The sequence below is a fragment of the Pseudonaja textilis genome, chromosome 15, assembly GCF_049901715.1.
Source record: "Pseudonaja textilis isolate UNSWEBS1 chromosome 15, rPseTex1.2, whole genome shotgun sequence".
Classification (NCBI taxonomy): domain Eukaryota; kingdom Metazoa; phylum Chordata; class Lepidosauria; order Squamata; family Elapidae; genus Pseudonaja; species Pseudonaja textilis.
Genome location: NC_142004.1, coordinates 9916729 through 9935459, shown reverse-complemented (window position 1 = coordinate 9935459; position 18731 = coordinate 9916729). Strand labels below are relative to the sequence as shown.

Here is an 18731-nt window from a genome sequence, read left to right as displayed (position 1 = left end):
TGGTCTCTTCTTGAAAACCTCCACGGATGAACCAACTGTTGGGAAATTTCTCCTTAATTCTAGGTTGCTTCTCTCCTGAATCAGTTGCATTCATAGCTTTTTGTCCTGCCTTCTGGTGCTTTGGAAAATAGCTTGACTCCCTCTACTTTGTGGTAGTCCCTGAGATATTGGAAGACTGCTATCAAGTCACTCCCTAGTCCTTCCCTCCGTTAGACTAGACATATACACTCCATTCCTGCAATCTCTCTAGGATTTATTTAATAAATCAAATCTAAATTTAATGGGGTGGATCTTGAAAGAGGAGGCACAAGACTGAGGTTTTTTTTTTTTAATGGTTTCCTTTTGCAAACATGGTTCTTGGAGGAGAAATACTATATTAAAAATGCCAAGCGATTGAGAAAATTCTTGCAAAGAGGATTAGAAGAGGCCTCCTTATGCCAGAGAGACGGACTGCTGTTTAAAATTTCACCCAAAGGAGAGAAAAGGGGGAAAAAAACCAGGCAGGATGGATGTCTGTTTCATTTTAATTCTGGGCTAAATCTCCTTTGGTCTGAGGATTTGTCTCTGTTTTTTTCTACATGGTGGATTGAGAATTCATAAAACCCATTCGAACCTGGTTACAGAATAAATCCCTATCCTATATCGGGGCAATGCACGGATCCCGAAGATTATTGAGTATTCTGGAATTCACTGAGTACACAAATATTTAGTGTTTGGTAGCTGGACCGATGCACAAGGCATCCGGTGAAAAGCAAGAAGGTTTAGGTCTGCTTTTGAAGCATTCTCCCTTTGTGGTGCCCGTGTCACAAAAGGTGGATGTATAAAATACAAATATCACAACCCCCCCTGGCCATTTTGCCATCATCTTTCTCTCCTGTATTGTATCAGGCTTGGCTTTTTCTGCTTATGGCTTCTCTGAAAGGAAGGCAGTTGAATAGCGCCACTGAAAAGTTCAGCCATTTTTTTTCAGGGTTTTGTTGAAATATTGTGTGTGTGTGTGTGTTCTCAAAGGCTAAAAGACCTGAGGGGGGGAGGGGTGGTGAGCTTTGTGTAATTGTGCTCTTCCATTTCTGGTGTCTGTTTGAGTTAGCGAAGGAAAAGACGCTGTGGTTGGCACAGGCGCACATGTACACTTGTGATGTGGTTATGGGTCAGCGCCCAGCCTGAGGTGATCCCTCTTCACTCCTCCCACTGTCTTTTCATCTCCTCTGTGTGAAGTGACCCAAGTACGACAACATTTGTCTGTCCTGGATGGATATTTTTTTTTTCTCACTTTGGAAAGAATGTGGATAGGTTTGAGGAAGGATCTTAGAGAAATTGTCCCAAAGGTGCTTTATTGTTGTTGTTGTTGTACAAAAGGCACCTGGACTTTCTTTGTTTTGCTTAAAGACATTTCTCATCACTGGAGGTCTTTAAGAAGAGACTGGACTGTCACTTGTCTGAAATGGTATAGGGCCGTGATGGTGAACCTATGGCACACGTGCCACAGGTGGCACGCGGAGCCATTTGTGCTGGCACGCGAGTGCAGGCAGACTTACCTCACTGCACATGTGCGTGCCTCACAGCTGATTTTCACCTGATTTGAGGCCTTTTTTGGCCTCTCAGAGGCTTGAGGAAGGCTTCTGCAGGCTTTCAAGGCCGAACACTAGCCCCATTTGGTCACTTCCTGTTTTTCCGAAAATACCCAAAGTGATGAAACGGGGCTAGTTTTCAGCCTGCAAAGCCTTCAGAAGCCTGCAGAAGCCTTCCTCAAGCCTCTGGGAGACTGAAAAAGGCCTCAAACTGGCCGAAAATCAGCTGTGAGGCACAGTTCAGGTAAAGGGGCAACTGGGGATTGCATGCGCATGCATAGGGAGTGTGGGGGCATGCATTGCCTTCTGTGTTCTGGCACGAGCGTGCAAGCGCGCACACAATTTTTGGTACAGGAGTCCAAAAAGGTTAGCTACCACTGGTATAGGGTCTCCAGCTTGAGCAGGGGGCTGGACTAGAAGACCTCCAAAGCAGGGGTGGGATTCTACTGGTTTGGACCAGTTCAGGTGAATCGGATGTTAAAGTTACAGCTGGTTCGCTGAACAGGTATTTCAACTGACTGTCTGACCCCACCCCTCCTGCCCCGCCCCTCCCCTCCCAGGAATCTCCACGCAGCCCATTTCGATGCAGGTAAGTGCAGGTAAGCGCAGAAGCTCTGGGAGGGAGAAAAATGGGCCTTCCAGAAGTCTGCAAACATGCCTGTTTCCGACTTCCTGTGGGCCTCCAGAGTCCAGGGGAGGCCATTTTCACCCTCCCAGAGGCCTGGGGGAAGCCTCTGGACCCTTGGGAGGGCGAAAATGGCCTCCCTGGCCTCTGGAGGCCCACCGGAAGCCAGAAACAGGAAGTTTCGGTAGGCCACGCCCACCATGGCCATGCTTACCCAGCAACCGGATAGCAAACCTGCTCCAAAGTCCCTTCCGGCTCTATTCTGATTCTCCTCCAAGAAGCTTGTTCAGTTTGGAAGAAGCTGAGCTGAAGAAGCTTCTTGGATGACAAGCGAATGATCTTCAAGCAAAACAAGACCAGATGATTGCAAGGAATATTACTCCTTCCAACATCTTTTTTTTTATATAGTATGATGACCAAAACTGGATGCAGGATTCTAGGTGTGGTCTTACTAAGGCTTTATGGATAATGAAATCTAGTTTGATAGGCTTATTAATCTGCTTATATGATGGCTAAAGGATCTAAGAAACTAACACAATGTGTGAAGACCCTTCCATGTATTTACTGCTCACTGTTTGTTCTATAGGTCAAAAGAGTGTAAAGGTATGATGTCATCTTAAAGATAGAGGAAGCTGTTTTGAGATTTTTAAAAGAAGGTTTGAAACAGAAGCCAGTTAGCAAATATGTTGGTCTGCAGCTGGTTAGGGTAAGCCAGCTTTGGATTTTTTAAAAAAATGCATAATAGATTACTGAACTCAGCATTCCTAATGAAGTTAATTTTTTAAAATGACCTATTCCAAAATATCTTCCTTTATATATTTGAAAAGTACCTGTGTCATCCTGAGCTCTTCCAAACCCCTGGCTTATACCAGATGTGGAAAAAGCTAGCGTTAATACAAAGCACATAAGCCTATTGGCGGTTGGCATAATGGAGGTGGAGGCTTAGCCTGTGGATTTGACTTTTGCTTCCAGCCAGTGTGGAATTGTTTGAGGCTGATCGTCTTCTTTCCCAAAGAGTGTTGTTGGCATAGGGTAAGCTTTGATGCTCCCTTACGTCTGTTGCAAACTGGCAAGCTTTTAGTTAAAAAGACCAAAAGTGGATTCCACGGCTTCCTTAGGTACTCTGTTCCTCAAAACCATTATGTTCCTATCTCCTGCAGTTCTTCTACCAGGGCAAATCTTGATGAAGTTCAAGGTTTGTTGAGAGTCCTACAACAAGAGCTGCAGAGCAAGGGACTACATCAACAATGGTTAAGGAGCCTTCTAGAGTTAGTTGGATTTTAATTTGCGTTATTGGATTACAGATTGAAAAAGTTGGAAGGGCCCCTGTAGGTCGTCTAGTTCAACCCCCCACCCAAGCAGGAGATCCTACACCATTTCTGACAAATGGCAGTCCAGTCTCTTCTTGAAAGCTTCCAGTGATAAAGTTCCCAAAACTTCCGAAGGCAACTTCTTTTCCACTGGTTGATTGTTCTCATTATATCAGGAAATTCCTCCTTATTTTCAGGTTAACCCTCTCCTTGTTCAGTTTCCATCCATTATTCCTTGTCTGGCCTTCAGGTGCTTTGGAAAATAGTTTGACCCCTTCCTCCTCTCTGTGGCAGCCCCTCAAATATTGGAAGGCTGCTCTCCTGTCTCTCCTGGTCCTTCTCTTCCCTAGACTAGCCAGGCCCAGTTCCTACAACTGTTCATCGTATGTTTTAGTCTCCAGTCCCCTCATCATCCTGGTTGTTCTTCTCTGCACTCTTTTTAGAGTCTCAACATCTTTTTATAATGTGGTGACCCAAACTGGATGCAATACTCTAGGTGTAGTCTTACTAAGGTGTTATAGAGTGGTATTAGTACCTCTCTTGATCTTGATTGTATCCCTCTGTTGATGCAATGTAGGATTGCATTGGCTTTTTTGGCTGCCGCCGCATACTATTGGCTCATATTTAGCTGGTTGTCCAGTAAGACTCCAAGATCCCTCTCAGAGTTACTGCTATTAAGCCTGGTTTCACCCAGTCTATATGTGTACTTTTGGTTTTTCCTGCCTAAGTGTAGGACATTACTTTTCTCTACATTTAATTTTCATTTTGTTCAAGTCAGGGCCCAGTAACATCTTCCAGGGTGTTAGCTATTCCTGCCAGCTTAGTATCATCTGCAAATTTGGTAAGTTCCCCTTCTATTCCCTCATTTAAGTCATTTATGAAGATATTGTAGAGTACCAAATCTTAGTAGCATGGGAGTGATGGAGGAAGATGTCACAATAGTTGTGGTTTTAAGAGTGAAAAAGAGGTCCTTCTACCTACAGAGGAATTGGAGCAAGCTATAGCCTGGTCCTTAGGTTGCCCTGTGATAGTACCATGTAGACCTTTTGATTGGCTTTTAGAACTTGACCTTCTTCCTCCAAAGGTCCTCATTGGGATGGAATGAACCAGTTTTGTGACCTCTTTATTTGTACAGTAGCTGGCTTCTTACAACTTGTAACTTGGGGGCTGTTCTCCTCCACAGTCATCCCATCTGGCTTACTGTTGTTCAAAACCCCGCTGATCTTCTGGCCAAAAACATAGCAAGGCCAACCTACCACATGCACACCTAAGCTCTGTTTGGTTTCATTATCCAAACAAACAATACACAAAGGATTAAGATGTCAGCTTGATTTATCCTCTGCACAAATATGTGTTCCTCCACAGGCGGAATTTGCATGTCTGGTGTCAGAGCTAGCAGATTTGGACAGGTGCTGTTTTCTTGTAATTGGAGAATATTAAAGAAGTGTTGTTCTGCTCAGAGAAGTTGTATATCTCGTCCATTCTTCATATCTGGTTGAACTATCTGTTATGTATATGTAAATAATGTAGTTGGGTTGACAATATATAAACTACAAATATATATGTTTGTAGCTTTAAGGAAAAATACTGTAATGTATTATACTGTGTTCTGGTTGGTTAATTATGCTACAAGTTGCCATAAGAGGGAGCTATAGATCATGGTTTAATTCTCTTTCTTTTTCACTGATGATCTCTCTTAATACTGATACTGACTGATTACAGACCGATACTGACTAACTCTCTTTATTTTCATATCCTGTTGATATCGAAGATTATTTGTTGTATTATGGTTTGATATTTGTCTGCTGTAAAAAATGTGAAACCGGTAAGAAGGCTTTATAACTGGATATTTCTGGACTGTTAAAAAAGTGTATGACATGGACTGTTTATTGGACTGTACTATTTCTTCAAGTAAACATTAATACAACTTGTTTAACTCTGTGTGGCTGTATATTTATTCATAACTGTTCTCATAAACTGTTTCCGTGTGCATATCCTTTTTATACAAGGGTTACTCTGCATATATTCCTAACACTATCTACCAAAAGTGAGTTGACTCTGAAGCCTAGAAGTAGGAGCTTGATTTGTTTGGAAGTGCAAAATATAGTGTAATGAAGAGAGTTTCTACTCACAACCAGATATAAAGAGGCTAATTCACCCATTTAACTGGGTGAAGTGGTTAGAATGCAGTACTGCAGACTACTTCTGCTGACTGCCAGCAGTTCACCTGGAAGAGAGAGGGAAAGAGAGGTGGAGCCTGGGCCGTCCGTCAGCCCTCAGATGGAGTGTCAAAAGCCCCCCAGCCTGAAGGTGGTTGATGAGGAAGAGGAGGAACAGCTGGGTCCAGTGTCTAACACATGGATGCGCAGGAGAGGAGAGCAGTGGATATCTATGGGCTGGTCCTTGGGATGGAAGAGCCACTGCTGCTAGTGAGGCCTCACCCTAGCTCTGGGGATAAAAGGCAGGAGACAGAGATGAACAGATGTGGCAGACAACTATTCATCTCCCTGCTGGATAGACATGTTAGCCTGCAGTGAGGGAGAAACGTTTTGCCGGGGCTGCTGGCGCTCCTAATAAAGGAATCTTTGAGTTAGGGTTTGTTGTGTTTGGAGAGCTGGGTCAGAACAATATCCCAGGGGCCACCACACCTCTCTTTTTCTTTTACTTTGTCCCCAGATTTATCAGAATGATTTGGAGAACTACAAAAGGGAGAACATCTTCTGAACAGGGGTGGGATTCAGTTGGATCAGCCCGGTTCAGACAAACCGGATGTTAAATTTACATCTTGTTCACCGAACCGGTGGTTGAACCGACCGGCTGGCCTTGCCCACCCCACCCCTCCCAGGAGTCTCTATGTGGCCCATTTTGGATGCAGGTAGTTGCAGGGTCTGTGTGGAGGAGGGTGAAAAACAGGCCAAACTAGAAGTTCCGGAAGTCCAGAAACGGGTCTGTTTTTGGCCTCCGGAGGCCCTCCGGAGCCCAGGAGAGGCTGTTTTCACCCACCCAGAGGCCCGAGGGAAGCCTCTGGGGAAGATGAAAAATGGCCCTTGTGGAAGGCCATGCCCACCCAACAACCGGGCAGAGAACTGGTTGCTGGGATTTTTGAATCCCACCCCACTTCTGAACCATAGCTTCTTTACCTCTGGTCTTGGTTTCCATTTGCTATGACTTTCCTCACATCCCTACATGCAATCTGGATGTTGAAACACAAGGGTTATTTTTCTTCTTCTTCATTAACAGTCTTCAGTTTTCTTAGCCATCCTACTTCAGGTAGTTATTCCCCCATCAGGTGCTCTACAGACGTGATGACATCAGTGGAGCTTTGCCGGGGTAATTGCACTCTTAATTACAACTGTCTTGAATTAGGGAGCGATTATGCAAAAGATAATTGAAACCCTGCTGAGACCACCTCCCCATTTGCTAACATCTGATCAGATCCTACTAAATATATGCATGGATATCTTCTTTTTTTTTTTTTTTTGCTGAACTTTAAATAATGAAGTAACACAGGCATTAGAGGTGCAGGCCCACCCAATACTTTAGTTAGGAGGTTTATTAATTAATTGACAAGAGGAATGTAATTGGGAGTTCAGGTTGCAAGCTCGGTTTCCTGAAATGATCACTTGGATATGAGTCCTCTTTGAGGGAAGTCTTCAGCCCACCCTACTTCGCAGCAATAAGAAATAGCATCAGAATTGTTGGGGATGGTTTTAAATGTAAAGAAGGAGAAGAGGAGAGAAGAGAAGAGAGAAGAGAAGAGAATGAAGAATAGAATTAAATTAAATAAAGAATAGAATAGAATTAAATTAAATTAAGAACAGAATTAAATTAAAGAACCCTTTTCCAACAGTGACCACAACATGGTAGACTTTTGTCTCAACATACGTCCACACAAAAATCATCACAATGATGGAATCCCCAATTATAACTTCAAAAAAGGCAACTATGATCTTATAAACAACGATCTCTCATCCCTTGATTGGCAATTTCTATTCACTGGATGCAATGCTGTAGAAGACCATTACAACATATTTTTACGTGAAGTCAAAAGAGTCATCTAACTATATGTACCACTAACAACTCCCAAAACCAGAAAAAACAAATTACCCATAACAATAAGGAAGCTTCATTCCAAAAAGAAATCACTTTGGCAGAAAAACAAATCTGGTCACGTTGCCAACTTCAAAAGCCGATACAAAAATTTATGCCACCAGATAAAAACTGAATGCACCAATTATCACATTAAACAAGAAGAAAACCTTCTATGCACCAATTCCACCCGTGCTTTCTACAATTTTGTAAACAACAAACTGAAAGATTTAGAATTGGTTCCAGGATGAATGAAGTGCTAATGTGGAAGGAAGGAAGGAAGGAAGGAAGGAAGGAAGGAAGGAAGGAAGGAAGGAAGGAAGGAAGGAAGGAAGGAAGGAAGGAAGGAAGGAAGGAGAAAGGAAACCAAAGGCAGAGGAAGGGAGGAAAGGGAGGGAGGGAAAGACTGAGATTTCCATCCACCCATCCCTGAAATAAACTCAAAAAAGGGAAGACAAATAATCTTCCCAATGAACGTATTGAGATTTAGAATTGGTTCCAGGACAGAGGTAGAGCACAGGGGAGTTTTACAGAACAAACTATGGTCTTTAGAAGGAGCCTGGTTTAAAAGTAGGGTCTCGGCAGTCCGTGCCGTAGCTATCAAAGTCAGATAATGAAAAACCTGCCCACGCGCTGAGGTGAATGGCTGTCAAAGGATGGTCGGATGGCTCATTTGAAGATGAAAATTGAGTGCCACAGTTAGACAGGCAAAATCAGAAGTTCACTTTACACTGGACAAAAGCTGCCAGGCTGAGAACTGACAGGGTTTCAGGGGAAATAGAGAAATGGGGAAGGAAGGGGAAAAAAAAGAGTAATTCTTCAGATTTTTGTCTAGCAACCTCTCGGAGAAAAAGAATCAAGATGAAGAACAGGAGAATGAGGGGGATAAAAGAGGACAGGGCAATCTAATTGTAAATGTGATTATAGGAAAGGAATTTATTAAGCTTAGGGCCTCAATGTGTGTCTGGGTTGAACTGCCCAACACAATTTCAGAATCCGAGGAGAAAAGCCTGAGGAATGTGGAAGTTGCTGGGATGTTCGATTGTGACCCGATAGTCCTCTGTGAAGAAGAAGAAAAAGGAGGAGGAGGAGGAGGAGGAGGAGGAGGAGGAGGAGGAGGAGGAGGAGGAGGAGGAGGAGGAGGAGGAGGAGGAGGAGGAGGAGAAGAAGAAGAAGAAGAAGAAGAAGAAGAAGAAGAAGAAGAAGAAGAAGAAGAAGAAGAAGAAGAAGAAGAAGAAGAAGAAGAAGTAGTTTGCCTGCCAAAATGGGGGCCCTACATGTTGAAAATGGCATTGCCAACTCCCTGGTTCCACCCAAATTCTTTTCTTCTTGAAGAGGTGGGATAAATGTTTATCCCATCAAGTTGAATGACATTGGGTGGAATGAAGTCCATTTCTAGCCCAGCACTGGTTAATTTATTTGTAGCCCAATGGCATTGATTATTGATGGGGATCTAAACATCCTTCAGCTTGAGATGAGATTTCCTTTTTCTTTTTTCCTCCTCCTCCTCCTCCTCCTCCTCCTCCTCCTCCTCCTCCCCTCCTCCTCCTCCTCCTCCTCCTCCTCCTCCTCCTCCTCCTCCTTCTGCCTTTCTCCTTTCATCCTTCTCCTTTCTTTTCCCCCTTCTTCACCTTCTCCCCTCCTCCTCCTCTTATCTTTCTTCTCCTCCTACCATCCTCCTTCTCATTCTCCTCCTCCTCTTTCTCCTTCCAGCCTTCTTTTTCCATCCATCCATTCCTCCTTCTCCCCTCCTTCTTCCCTTCTCCTTCACCTTGTTCTTCTCCTCTTCTTCTTGTCTTCTCCTTCTCCTCCACCCATCCTCCTACTCCTCTTTCTCCTTCCATCCTTCTCTTCCCACCCTTTTCCCTCCTCCTCCTAATTTTCCTTCCACCCTTCTCTTTCCATCCATCCATCCTTCCTTTCTTCCTTCCTCCTCTCCTTCTGCCTTCTCCTCCTTTCCTCCTTCTCCCTTCTTCCTTTCTTCTTCCCCTTCTCATTCACTTCCTTCTCCCCTTCTCCTCCTCTTTCTCGTCTTTCTTCTTCTCCTCCTCCTCCCATCCTCCTTCTCCTCCTCTTTCTCCTTCCATCCTGCCTCCTCCTCAGTGGTGGGATTCAAATGTTTTAATACTGGTTCTGTGGGTGTGGCTTGGTGGGCGTAGCAGGGGAAGGATACTGTAAAATCTCCCGTCAGAGATGGGATTTGCCGGTCTCCAAACTACTCAAAATTTCCACTACCGGTTCTCCAGAACTGGTCAGAACCTGCTGAATACCCACCTCTGCTCCTCCTTCTCCTTTTCCTTCCCTCCTTCTCTTTTCATCCATCCATCCATCCTTCTTCTTTTTTGTCCTCCTCCTTTTCCTTCCATCCTTCTCTTTCCATCCTCCTCCCTTTTAAAGTGAGTCCTCCTCCTGCTCCTCTTTCATAAAGATTATTTTTCTTGAGTTAAATCTTGGATTTCCAATTTAGTTAATGTCTTTTTCGGCTCCATAGGCCCATAAAGATGCTGCATGATTAGTTTGTCAATAACTTGAATGGTTTGTTTCTCTATTTGTGCGTATTCTCTATTGTTTGGAGTTTTAATTATTCTTAATATGCTCTAGTAATAAATACAACTGGGTTTGAAGAACCAGGAGGGAGGATAGAGGGGTTTTTTTTTCCCTCTCTCTTCCTTTTAAAGATTAGAGCACAAAAGCACTTTAAGCTTCCTGTTCACTGCTGCTGAAGATAGAAAGCGAAAGACATTTCTTACAGGCAGAGAGTCAAAAGCATCATGTTTTATTGGGGCATAGAAATGTCAGGTTTTAATTCTCTCCTCGTTTTTAATATCCCCTTTAAGGGTTTTGCGTGGACAAAAGAAGTGCTTTTATTTATTACTCAGACAAAAAGTCCTTGAGTGAGCAATAAAAAAAGAAAAGAATTCAAAAGCAGCAGCTCCGTGCATTTTGGAGAGCTGACTAGGATTGCACTGAGATATTTAAAATATGTATGACCTCCTTCTACGATAGGGGGAACTCGCTAATCTGTGTTTCTCTCTTAGTATCGGGAATTGGTTTTTGCTAGGTTCAGGATGAAGGCTTGTCAAAGCTCTTAATGCTGATAATGCATGGAGTTATTGAAATTTTTATGCCCACCAGGTGAGGACTGCAAGAAAGGAATGGAGTTTGCTCTCTCCGTAGATATATGTATATATACGAGTGGCTGGCTTTGTCAGTGTTGGTGGAAGTGTTCTTGGTTGATTAGGCTGTTGTTTACCCCACCTTCTGGAACTAATGATGCTACCTAGTTGGGTCATGAAACATCTGCAAGAAAATAATCAAGTTCAGAGAGCACCAAAGAAACCACAGTCCTCCTCCTCCTCCTCCTCCTCCTCCTCTTTTCCATGACCTTCCACCCTTCTGACAGTGATGTTGTTACCTAACCAAGTAATGAAAACATCTGCTAGAAAACCACCAAGCTCAGAGAGCACCAAGGACCCCCCCCCCAAAGATGGTGTTTGATTTCATTGTACGAGGTGCAATGACAATCAAGTAAACTAAACTAAATTAAATATCTGCAAGGAAATAACCAAGCTCAGAGACCATCAGGACTCCACAGGTCTCCTCCCCCTTCTCTTCCTCCTCTTCCTCCTTCTCCTTCTCCTCCTCCTCTTTTCCACAACTCTCCTCCCTTCTACTAGTTATGATGTTACCTAGTTAGGTAATGAAACACCTGCCAGAAAACCTCCAAGCTCAAGAGAGCACCAAGGACCCCATTTGTTCAGCCTCAAACTGCAAAGATTCCCTTCTTGTTGTTGAGAAACACCCCTACAGACTCTTCTTGCACTTTGTAACAAAAAAGCTGGGCTGTAGATCTAACCCTCAACAAGGGTGAGGTGATGTTGATCAGTGGGGCAGCAATGACGGGGCCAAAGAAATGTGGATGGAGAGCCGCTTGTTTTTCTGGAATCCAGACCGCCTGACCCAGCCTGACCCTGGTCTTTTCATGCAGCTGTTGAAGTTTTCTGTGCCTTTCTTCTTTTCACATCTCTGTGCAGACTGAATAAATGTCAGGCACGGAATACAGTCCAATACTCTAACCGAGGAAAACAAGAAAGATTGTGTATTCTAAGGAACAGCCTGCATTTATGCTCGCACTGAGAAACTTCAACTAAGCTTCGTTCCTTTCTCATTTGGGGACATTGAATGGCTCGTTTTGGTTTCTGCTGCTGCTGCTGTCAAAAATGGAGTGCGTTTGTCTCCATTCGTGGTCCCTGCCTCCATTTCTTTTCTTCTGGCTAACAAGTTCCCGAAGAATTGGGAGTTTATTTTTAGCTTCGGTGTGCCATTCTCCTTCCCACAGAAGACGCTTCAGCTGGTCGGGATGGTGTCTTCTGCCTCCCTTTGTCCTTTTCATCCTTCCTGAAAACCTTGTGAAATAGACAAGGTTGAGGCAAGAAAAAAACGTCCCCCAAAAAACACCCTTAAGTAAATTTTGCAACGGTAGAAGTAGAAGTTCTAAATGCAGGGTCTCTGCATTTAGTTTTGTTCACCCCATTATAAAAAAGATTCGGGAGTTGAGACTCCCGAAAGAGTGCAGAGAAGAACAACAAAGATGATTAGGAGACTGGAGGCTAAAACATACGAAGAACGGTTGCTGGAATTGGGTATGTCTACTTTAATGAAAAGTAGGACCAGGGTTGACATGATAGCAGTCTTCCAATATCTGAGGGGCTGCCCCAAAGAAGAGGGAGTCAAGCTATTCTCCAAAGCACCTGAAGGCAGGACAAGAAGCAACGGGTGGAAATTAATCAAGGTGAGAAACAACCTAGAACTAAGGATGAATTTCTTGACAGTTAGAACAATTAATCAGTGGAACAACTTGCCTCCAGAAATTGTAAATGCTCTAACACTGGAAGTTTTTAAAAAGATGTTGGACAACCATTGGTCTGAAGTGATGTGGGGTTTCCTGCCTAAGCCGGGGGTTGGACTAGAAGACCTCCAAAGTCCATTCCAACTCTGTTATTCTATTCTATTTTATTCTATCGCATTGAGGGAAAATCCACATGGAGATTAGAAAAGGAACATCCACAGGAAGAAAGGGACAAAGTTAGAAACATAGAAACACAAGGAGCCGTGGGAATTAAAAATAGAAAGGTGAGAATTCTTTTGGACCCCAAGCCGATCGTCTTCTCTTTGATGTGATGCTTAAAAGAAAGACCTCTGTTTCTTACCGAAAGGCAGGGATGCTGCGAAGAGAAACACAGCCTCCAGTATTAACTTGCTTTGATAAAGCGCTTTTTGGGCTTCTCCACCTCCAAGGCAGGCTGGTGACGTTAAAAGGACAGCCTGGTATTTGGCACAGTACGGAATAAGAGAGTTGATAAGATAAGAGAGGAATAAGCAGGAGGCCCTACGCCATTTGGGAGAAATGACTGCCCAAGTTTCCTCTTCTTGAAAAACTCCAGTGATGGGGCACCCACAACTTCCAGAGGCAAGCCATTCCACGGATTAATTATTTATTAATTATTCTCGCTATCAGGAAATTTCTCCTTGGTTTCGGGTTAATTCTCTCCTTGGTAAGTTTCCATCCCTTACTTCTTAGCTTGCCCTCCCGTGTTTTGGAGGATAGGCCATCGCCTTCTCTGTGTCAGCTCCTCAAGTACTAGAAGAATGCTCTCGTGAGGGAGACAGGATAGCAGTCTTCCAATATTTGAGGGGCTGCCACAGAGAGGAGGAAGGGGTCAGGTTATGTTTCAAAGCACCCAAATGCCAGAAAAGGTGCAATGGATGGAAACTGACCAAAGAGAGATTCAACCTAGAAATAAGGAGGAATTTTCTGACAGTAGAACAATCAACCCATGGAACAGAAGTTGCCTTTGGGAGTTGTGAGAACTTAATCTTTGGAGGCTTTCAAGAAGAGACTGGACTGCCATCTGTCAGGAATGGTGTAGGGTCTCCTGCTTAGGTGTGTATGTGTGTGTTGGACTAGACATCTCTTCCAGCTCTGTTAATCTGAATCTATCTAAGATGACCAACAACCTGGAAGCTAAAACATACGATGAATGGTTGCAGGAACTGGGCCTGGCTAGTCTAGTGAAGAGAAAGACCAGGGGAGACAGAGAGCAGCTTTCCAATATTTGAGGGGCTGCCACAGAGAGGAGGAAGGGGTCAAGCTATTTTCTACGACACCTGAAGGCCAGAGAAGGAACAATGGATGGAAACTGAACAAAGAGAGATTCAACCTGGAAATAAGGAGAAATTTTTTGACAAGGGAGAGCAACCAACCCATGGAACAGAAGTTGCCTTCAGGAGTTGTGAGAGCTTTCAAGAAGAAACTGGACTGGTGTAGGGTCTCCTGCTTGGGCAAATGGGGGTTGGACTAGATGGCCTACAAGGTCCCTTCCAACCAGTGGTGGGATTCAAATAATTTAACAACCGGTTCTCTGCCCTAATGATTTCTTCCAACAGCCAGTTCACCAAACTGCTCAGAAAGTGGTGTGAACTGGCTGAATCCCACCACTGCTTCCAACTCTGTTAATCTGTATCTGTATGTCACCCTAGTCTTTTTCTTTGTTAGACTAGACATTCCAAGTTCCTGGAACTATTCATTATAAGTTTTAGTCTCCAGTCTCCTTTTTTTTTCTAAAAAGGTTTTTATTTTTTACATTTCAAAAACGTCTCTTTTAATGAACAGCATGGTTCCAAGTTTTCACACTTCCATGCAAACATGACCTTAGTTACATATTCATCTTTCACATTTAGTTTCATACCATATCATTACATTTCATATTTTTTATAAATTTTCTCAGATATTCTTATGTTCTTCACAATTATTTTATATATTTTCTTATAGTCTCCAGTCTCTTGATCACCTTTGTTGGCCTTCTCTGCTCTCTTCCTAGAGTCTCTACACCATTTTTGTTTTTGTATCATGGTGACCAAAACTGGATGTAGTATTCCAAGCGTGGCCTTACTAAAGTTGTGTAAAGCCAGGGGTGGGATTCTACCAGTTTGCACCTATTCGCTAGGACCGGCTGTTAACATTCTAAGCAGTTTGGAGAACCGGTTGTTAGAAGAAATTACTGGCCTAATCCTGTAAGGAAGGCAGGAAGGAAACATTCTGGTGTTGCTTACAGAAAATGCCTCTCCGTTAACCCTTATTACATTCTTGGCAGGACTAGACTTCCTTTTCTCAGGAACTTCTCTGGAGTTTTCTTTCCCCTCCTTTGCTAGTACTTTGCTTGTGTGGAGGGACCATTCAAAGTTACAATGGCCCTGAAAAAAGGGACTTATGACCATTTTTCACACTTCCGACTGTTGCAGTATCCCCACAGTCATGAGAGGCCAGGCAAGGAGATGCGTGCCTCGATGTGAGTAATGTTGAGTTGGCCACACCCAGCCGATAACATGACCAGCAAGCCACTCCCACCACCTAAGCTATGCCCACAGAACCGGTTGTTAAAAATTTGAATCCCACCCCTGTGTAAAGTGGTACTAACACTGACTCTAGTAACGCAGAACATGGAGCTCTGAATCAGGTGGAAGAGAGATCTGTTGGAACTGGGGATTCCTGGGGCCAAAGACAAAGAACCCAACAAAGTAAAGTACCCACTGGGTGAACACCTGTAACGTTGTTTGTTTATGGTTTAAGCAACCTGGATTTGCAGTAGGGAGGAGGGAGGGTCCACTGGAATTGGTTGAATTATCCTTGGCCTTGCTGGCTGGGAATTGTGGCAGTTGTAGTCCTAGACCTCAGGGGAACAACAGGTTAGAGAAGACAAGTTAATGGGGGGAAACTAATCAAGGAGAGAAGCGACCTAGAACTAAGAAGAAATTTCCTGAAAGTGAGATCAATTAATCAGTGGAACAACTTGCCTCCAGAAGTCGTGGGTGCTCCAACAATGGAAGTTTTAGATTGGACAACCATTCGTCTGAAATGGTATAGGGTCTCCTGCCTGAGCAGCAGGATAGACTAGAAAACTTCCAACTCTGTTATTCTATTCTATTCTATTCTATTCTATTCTATTCTATTCTATTCTATTCTATTCTATTCTATTCTATTCCCTATTCTATTCCCTATTCTATTCTATTCCCTATTCTATTCTTTTCTATTCTCCATTTTCCCTATTCTGTTCTGTTCTGTACTATTCTCCATATTCTATTCTATTCTATTCTATTTTCCATTTTCCCTATTCTGTTCTGTTCTATTCTCCATTCTCCATATTCTATTCTATTCTATTCTATTCTATTCTATTCTATTCTATTCTATTCTATTCTATTCTATTCTCCATTTTCCCTATTCTGTTCTGTTCTGTTGTATTCTCCATTCTCCATATTCTATTCTATTCTATTCTATTCTATTCTATTCTATTCTATTCTATTCTATTCTATTCTATTCTATTCCATTCCATTCCATTCCATTCCATTCTTTCCTTATTCTTCCTCTATTCTATTCTATTCTATTCTTATTCTATTCCACTCCTCTCAAGATATACGTTGATGTGGTTATGGGGAAATATTCCGTCCATGGGAACAATTAGTCAGTGGGACAGCTTGCCTCCAGAAGTCGGGAGTGCTCCATTGCTAGAAGTTTTCAGTAAGAACTTGGACAGCCCTTTGTCCAGAACGGCACAGGGTCTCTTGGCTGAGTAGCGGGTTGGAGTAAAAGATCTCCGAGGCCTCTTCCAAACTCTGTTCTCCTGTGAATCAGTGGGATGTATAACTCTTGAACTCCACCAGTTTTTTAAGAGGGGGAAGCTGAACTTTCTGAGATAAACAGAAAGTGCCTTTGTGTGGGAGTGGAAAGACGTGCAACAGTGGTCACTTCGAACCCTTTGCTGCTGCTGCCACCGCCGCCACTTCTCAGCTCTGCAGCTCTGTGCATGGTCTGCGCTGGGATTCTTCCTCGAACCCGCCCCCACTCGCCCCTTTCTCTTTTCACAAATTCCACCCCTGTCACATCCCCTTCTCTTTGTGGAAGATGAAACCCATCAGAGGGAGATTAGATTTATGAAGTGCTGCCCGCTTGCTTGATGTGATCTGGTTGGGAGCAGGGAGGGGAAGAGAGAGAGAGGGGGGTGGAGAGAAAGAAAGAAACGAACACACAAAGAACTTAGAAGGAACAGAATGTCCTCTGGAAATGAACTCTTCCCCTCTGTTCTTCCTTCAATAAAATTTTGAGGAGGCCTTCAATGATTTAGTAGGAGAGAAAGAAAGGAGTTGGACATTTCTAAAAGGGAGGCAATGTCTGTGCTTTTCCAGAGCCACCTGCGCCCATCTGGGGTTTTTTTTTCCACAAGTCCTTCCTCTGTTTTGATGGACTGCACATTTCAACCTACCACCTTCCTGTTTAGAATCGCAGAGTGTTGGGATTCTCCCCTTTTGGCCCAGGGGAGGAGGAATCACACCAGAACGGGGTGGGGTGGGGAAAGTAACTCCTAAAACGAGGAGAGTGACCGACTGGGATGCAATATTTCCACCGGGAACTTCGAGGGATGGTTTGAAAAAGCATTCTGTTGGTGTTTACAGGGACATTTTTTCAATTGCATTTCGTATTCATATTGGATCCTCTCAGGCTATCTGGACAGCGAGGGAATCGCCTTGGGCGAAAACTTCAGCATTTTCCCATGTGCTGTTTAGAATCTTTAAGTCATTCTTAAAGAGTTGAATGTTCTTCACCATGTATTTTGAAAGTGTCCTTTTGGTCGTTTGGCATTGGGAGGCAGATCCATTTCATTGCCATCTTTGGGGATCCGTGCGGAGAATATCACTTGCAAGTGTCCTCCATGCAACGATGTCGAATGTAGGATGGGATAGGAATAGGGGAATAGAACTGGAAGGGACCTTGGAGGTCTTCTAGTCCAACCCCCTGCTCAAGCAGGAGACCCTATACCATTTCAGTCAAATGGCTGTCCAATCTCTTCTTGAAAACCTCTAGTGTTGGAGCATTTACAACTTCTGGAGGCAAGACTAATTGTTCTCACAGTTAGGAAGTTTCTCCTTAATTCTAGGTTGCTTCTCTCCTTGATTAGTTTCTATCCATTATTTCTTGTCTTGCCTTGTCTGCAGGAGAAATATCCACTGCATGGTGTACCTAATTTTGGGAGGGCAGAAAAGAAGAGATATATCTGCCCTAGGATCTATATCTGCCTGCCTGCCTCCCTGCCTATCTATCTATCTATCTACCTACCTACCTATCTATCCATCCATCCATCCATCCATCCATCCACCCACCCACCCACCTACCCACCCACCTACCCACCCACCCACCTACCTACCTACCTACCTACCTACCTAACCATCCATGCATTCTATCTATCTATCTATCTATCTATCTATCTATCTATCTATCTATCTATCTATCTATCTATCTATCTATCTATCTATCTATTTATCCATCCATCCATCCATATATCTATTTAGATATCTATTTAGATATTTATCTATCCATCCATCCATACATTCATCTATCTATCTATCTATCTATCTATCTATCTATCTATCTATCTATCTATATATCTATCTACCTACCTACCTACCTACCTACCTACCTACCTATCCATCCATCCATGTATCTATCTATTTAGCTATCTATTTAGCTATTTATCTATCCATCCATCCATGCATTCATTTATCTGTCTGTCTGTCTATCTGTCTGTCTGTCTGTCTGTCTGTCTATCTATCTATCTATCTATCTATCTATCTATCTATCTATCTATCTATCTATCTATCTATCTATCTATCTATCTATCTCGGTCCATCCGTCCATCCTTCCATTCATCTATCTATCTCCATCCATTAAAGTACCCTGAAACTTCGCTGAGTTCTTTCTTTCTTTCTTTCTTTCTTTCTTTCTTTCTTTCTTTCTTTCTTTCTTTCTTTCTTTCTTTCTTTCTTTCTTTCTTTCTTTTCTTTTCTTTTCTTTTCTTTTCTTTTCTTTTCTTTTTTCTTTTCTTTTCTTTTCTTTTTTAAACCCATCTGGATCAGTGAAAGTGCAGGTTATGGTGTTCCATTCTGATTATGAGGTCCTTTTGGTTCCTCTGAGCAAATTTGGGTTTGTTGATTATTATTACTTTTTTCCCCAAGAAAACAGCCCTTTGCAAACTTCCAACCTGTCAAGCGTCATCTCGCCGGCTTTGTTCGACCTCTGTCTGGCTT

The 18731-nt window shown here is 43.1% G+C and overlaps 1 protein-coding gene across 2 annotated transcripts in view; it reads left to right on the top strand.

Moving 5' to 3' along the window:
- LOC113446521 (transmembrane protein 132C-like) overlaps positions 1–18731 on the top strand; it is a 135028-nt gene that overhangs the window by 4530 nt on the left and 111767 nt on the right. The window lies entirely within an intron of this gene.